We start from the raw sequence: 6,000 nt of genomic DNA, 5'->3' as shown, positions 1-6,000 counted from the left end.
AATAATGGTTCTCTAGTGATACCTGCCAGCCATAAATGTTCCTTAATCTTCCTGGGAATTTGGGCAACAGTCAAAGCAGAGAAAATTTTCAGCAACCGTCCAGATTTCCAGAGTAAAACTGGAAGTCTCTACCAGAATACATTTATTGTTTCTTTCTTTCTTTATGTGTGTGAGAGTGTATTTTAATAACTGTGATTCAAAGTATCTTGTTTATATATATATATAAACAAGAAATAATGATTATTTGGAATGAGCACTTCTCTCTTCATCTGTTAACCCAAATGACACTTAGGGAAAAAAGTTCATAATGTAGTTAGCACATATGGCACACAAATTCATTATTTTTTAATCATAGACATCAATTGGAACATTCGAACAGTATGATTTCAGTTTTCTTTAAAGTTGTATATACGCAGAATGTACTATGATACTTATTTATATATATAAGTGTGTGTGTGTGTGTGTGTGTGTGTGTGTGTGTGTGTGTGTGCGCGCGCGCGCGCACGTACATATACATATAATGGTACACGAGGAACAACAACATTTAATGACAATATGTACACCAACTAAGGAAAACAATTTTTAAGGAACTTGTTTCTATGCTTAAAGGAAATATAATACAAGAAAATGACAGAACAACAAAATATCACTGTTTTGTGCCACCAAATTTTAGGGAATGTATATGCAGCTCATAAGTATACGTGGCACAGTGAAATCTATGATACATAAGGAACACATACATATTATAAATTGACATAACTCTCCCAATACTATTTTGCTCACTGAACAGTCATACTTCTCACAATCCACATCATGGAATGTAGTTTAATATTATCATGAATAGAGAAATCATAACAAAAAGCTTCTATTGGCTCTGTCTCCTTTTTTCCTCTCAGTATAAACAATGAAAGTTCTACAGCTCTTATGAATTTATATTTTACCAGACTCCAGCAGAATTAAAGCTCAATTCAAACAACTTATTATTTTCCATTTTAAATATTTCTGTATATTTAAATTATAAATATAAAAGCTTTTAAAGATTTTTGTATATATAAATTATAAATATAAAGGTAACAAAAACAGATTTATGATTACATGACATATGGCAAATATAAAATTAGACAATGACTTCTGAAGAAAGTATTTCTTAATCTAATTTCAAATGTACACGATACATCGATATTTTTGATCAAAAGTGGCGAGATTGATCAATGTGATGTGACACTTCAGCGGGGAAAGAAATATCTGCATATCCATGTGTTCCTGGAAAAAAAAAAGACTGTACTTTCAAACATTCTGTGCATCTGATCTTATAAAATAATATTTAACTAGTATATATTGTTTCTACAGGGGAGAATTGTGAGTTAAACAATATAGGAAGAAAATAAATTTTACATTTGACAATATTACGAAAAGCGTAAACTGCTACTCACCGTACAGTGGAGTTGTTGAGTCGCAGACAGACATGACAAAAAGACTGCTAAATATGTAAGCTTTTGGCCAAAAGGTCTTCTTCTGAAGTAGACAACCCCCCCCCCCCCACACACACACACAGACAGACAGACACAAGACCACTGTCTCTGGTCTTGGCAGCCAGAAACAGTGGTCAGTGAATGTGAATTGTCTATTTCAGAAGAAGGCCTTTTGGCTGAAAGCTTACTCATTTAACAGAGTTTTTGTCTCTCTCTCTCTCTCTCTCTCTCTCTCTCTCTCTCTCTCTCTCTCTCTCTCTCTCTCTCTCTCTCTTTTTTTTTTTTTTTTTTTTTTTTTTTTTTTTTTTTTTTTTTTTTTGCCTGTCCGCGACTATACATCTTCACAATAAGATGAGCAGCAATTTACTCTTTTCATAAAATTGCCACTATTCCATTCTGGATTTTTCATTGTTTAAAATTTTGCGTTTGTTAATATAATAATGGAAAAAACTTTGATAGAACATAAATGACAGGTCATATTGCTCCTAATGATATTATTTACCCAATTCTGTGATTTTTTGTGAAATTCACTTTATTTTCTTTTCTTTTTTTTTTTTTTTAATCCCTCATTCTTGATAACTGGTTTGCAAGAGTCTGTAGTTTTGCTTCCATTAATGATCCTCGTGGTTCTCTTCTGCATTATTAAAGTGCAAAGGGCAGCAGGAGAATTTCCCAGAATATTACATCATATTTTAGGTGAGCCTGTATATATGCATGCCATGCACTTATTACCATTTTCTGACTAGTGCATGCTTGCAGCACAGTCACTGCACAGTAGCCAGTAAATATTATAATGTTTACCTGGTCAATACATTCATTCCATTTCAGGTTATCTTGCAACCACAAAGACAGGAATTTGAATTCTGTGTTTGTTTCTATTGGTCGGTTATTTGCTGTTATAAGTGATTGAGAGGGGTTTGTGTTTTGTGTGGTGTAGAACTTCAATGAAACAGTCTTCTGCGTGTTGATGAGCAATTTGTTGAACATAGCCCAGTTGCCCACCTGGCTTGCCGCGCAGTCTAATGCGCTGCTTCCTGAGTGGGAAGACATTCCAGTCCCCGGCACGAATCCACCCAGTGGATTAGTGTCCAGGTCCGGGTGTGCCTGCCAGCCTGTGATAGGTTTTTAAGGTGATTTTCCAACTGCCTCGGCATATGTGGGCTGGTTCGTCTTATTCCACCTCAGTTACACTATGTCAGTGACTGCTGAGCAAACACTGTCTCCACATACGCGTACAACACAATTACTCAATTACTCTACCACAACAAACATTTGGGTTTACACTTGTCGGGTACGAGACGTTCCTGGAGGGGGGAGGGTGTGGGGCGGGGGGAGGGGGGGGAGGGTGAACCACATAATAACCTTGGGTTCAGTGTGGGGTGGCGTTTGGGTGGGTGGACTGCTGTGGCCTGTTGTGGGATTGTGGACCACTGAGGGCTATGGGGGGTCAAAGCCTCTCCATTGTTTCTAGGTCTCTAGTTTAATACACGATACACACGATAGCCCAGTTGCTGAGTTGTTCTACACCTACATCTACAAGAGACTGTATACTACATGGCAAAGGATATGTCCCAATGTACCTGTTATTGGAGCTTTTTTCCCATTCCATTCACATGTGGATAGCAGGTAGAATGAGTGTTTAAATGCATCTGTCTGTGCTGTAATTAATCTGATCATGTCCTCACGATCCCTATGGGTGTGATACATACATATGTTGGAACATAAATAGTGACAACACTGCTGTGGAGACACTATGCAATGGAATCTATTATTGTCGCTGATAGCACAAGTGGTTGACATACCTACCTTACCTCCGAGCAAATGGACCTGCCTGTCCCACGTCACCGGTGTGTGCGCAATCGAGGAAAACACTGTCACTTGTGAGCAAGCAGTCTAACATAACGGTGTCACTATGTTTTCGAAACAGGAACAACAGAGTTGGATCAAGATTGAATGTGCCAGAAGTCGTACAGCACGGCAATGTCATCAAGGTCTTCATGAGGCAAGCGGTGAATCGGCACCGTTGGGTAAAAGCCTTCAACACAGGTCGGCAAACTGTGGCAGACATGCATTGGGCAGGTCATCCTAGCGTCTCTGAAGAAGACGTGCATGCTGTTGCCGCGTTAGTGGACAGTGATCGACGCCATACGATTCGTGAGCTTGCCCACGAAACCAGATTAGTGCATACGACTGTGCTTCGCATCCTGAAGGAATGCCTGGGCATGTGAAAAATTGCATCACAAAGGGTTCCACATGACTTGACAGAAATGGATGCGTTACGATGCTGCTCAGGCGCACTTGGAGTGCTATGAGCATGAAGGAGAGGCTTTCTTATGCCATATTGTAACACTGGATGAGACATGGGCCACATTGTACAAGCCAAAACTGAAACGCCAATCCAACGAATGGCATCATCATGGGTCGCCTCGAAAACTGAAAGTGCGTCAGGGCACCAGTATGGTGAAAGTTATGGTGATTCTTGTGTATGACTGTGATGGTGTTATCCTAATGCATTATGATCCTCCACAGCAGACTGTCAGTGCACAGTATTACTGTTCATTTTTCGAGCATCACCTATGACCAGCTTTGCAAAAGAAGTGGCGACATTTTCTGTGCAACCCACCCATCATTTTGCATGACAATGTGCGGGTGCATACAGCGCAAGCTGTGGCTGCTCTGTTCAGTCGATGGGACTGGGAAGTAATGTACCACCCACCATACTCCCAGGAATAAAGTCCTTGTGACTTTGATTTGATTCCAAAGATGAAGGAACCACTTCATGGCATTCGCTTCAGAACGTTCCGGAAATTCGACAGACAGTAGACTGCTCCATTTGCACCAACAGAACAGGCTCTGCTAAAGGTATACTATGCCTTTCACATTGCTGGCAATGGGTTCTACACAACGCTGGTGACTACTTTGAAGGACAGTAACAGGTGCAAACATGTAACTCTTTTGTACTGGTTGTGAATAAATAGTTGCCACTATTTAAGTTCCAACCCTCCTTGTAGGTTGTGGTATATTTCTAGTCATAATTTCAAGGTGGCTCTTCAAACTTCCTCCATTTCCTTAGTATTCTATCAATATACCAAAGTGCGCCACCTGCTTTACCCATGACTATGTGATCACTCAGTTTCATATCCCTACCCAGGTATTTCTATCAATTAACTGATTCCAACTGTGACTCAGTGATATTATAGTCATAGGATACCACATATTTAGTTTTGTCAAGTGGACAATTTTACATTTGTGAGCACTGGGACCAAGTTGCCAATCTTTGCATCACATTGTAATCTTATCAATATCTCACTGAATATTTGTACAGCGTCTTTCAGACAGTACAGTGTAGATGACTGCATCATCTGCAAAAAAAGGCTGAGGCTACTGTTAATATTGCCCACAATGTCATTAATATACAACATGAACAGCAACGAAGCCAGAGCATACTTCCCTTGGGCAGTTCCCATGGTACTCCGACATCTGGTAATGATTCTCCAGCCGAAACAACATGCTTTGCCTTACCCAACAAGAAATCCTCAATACTGTCACAATTTTCACTTCATACTTCATGCAACTGAACTTTTCATAGTAAGTAAAGATGTGGCAATAAGTCACATGCTTTTGGAAATTGAGGAATACTGCATCTACCCAACAGGCCTCGATCCATGGCTTTCAGTATATTATGTGAGACTTTTGGATTCACATGATCATTGTTTGCATGGTCCATGCTGGTTGGCACAGGGGGAATCATATTGTTCAAGGTATCTCATTATGTTTGAACTTGGAATATGTGCTAAGATTCTACAACAAATGAATGACAAGGATACTGGATGGTCATTTTGTGCATGGCTTATGGTACACACCTTGTAAACCGATGTGATATCTGCTTTCTTCAAGTACTGGGCATGGTTTTTGTTTGAATGACGTATGACAGATTGTAGTTAGAAGAAGAAATAACTCAGCTGTAAGTTCAATATAGAATCTGATAGGTGTTCCATCAGATCCTGGAGCTTTGTTCACTTTTAACGGTTTCAGTTATTTCTCAATACCATTGACACTATACTTCACTCATCTTTTCAGTGGCACAAGAATAGGGACAATACTCCTGAATGTTCTTTTGAAAAGGGACATTTGAAATAGGATTTAATAATTTCTGCCTTTGCTTTGGTACCCTCAATTTCAGTTTGTCTTGTACATGAGTGTAGTAGACACTAACTTTGTTACCATTAATAGCCCTTACATATGACCAGAATTTTGTTTTACATTGTGAGAGATTGTGGCATAGGAATGTGTTTTTACCCCATCTGATATGTTTTCATCCCTGAGTAATTATTGTTTTTTTTTCTCTCTCTTTCTCTTTTTTCTGCTATATTTTCAGTACTGTTATATGAGTAGAATGTGGTGTATATAAAGATGTTCCAAAAAATATGAAACTTTCCCCCCTTTAAATTTATTGTTCATATATTCCTTTTGGGTAGGCTGATTCCAGTAATAATGTTAGTCTGGTTGCACAGCACGCTAACTGAAA

General features: G+C 39.0%; 1 protein-coding gene across 2 annotated transcripts in view; it reads right to left on the bottom strand.

Annotated features, from left to right (window-relative positions):
• Nucleotides 1–213: 213 nt before the first annotated feature.
• Nucleotides 214–6,000, bottom strand: part of LOC126248931 (E3 ubiquitin-protein ligase RNF103-like) — a 139,119-nt gene continuing 133,332 nt past the window's right edge. For both annotated transcript variants that reach the window (XM_049950438.1, XM_049950448.1), the window contains one exon: nt 214–1,263. The gene's annotated coding sequence lies outside the window, so the exon portion shown is untranslated. The remainder of the gene's footprint in view (nt 1,264–6,000) is intronic.

Source organism: Schistocerca nitens, chromosome 1 (genome assembly GCF_023898315.1).
Source record: "Schistocerca nitens isolate TAMUIC-IGC-003100 chromosome 1, iqSchNite1.1, whole genome shotgun sequence".
Taxonomy (NCBI): domain Eukaryota; kingdom Metazoa; phylum Arthropoda; class Insecta; order Orthoptera; family Acrididae; genus Schistocerca; species Schistocerca nitens.
This window is presented reverse-complemented; position numbering and strand designations above follow the sequence as displayed.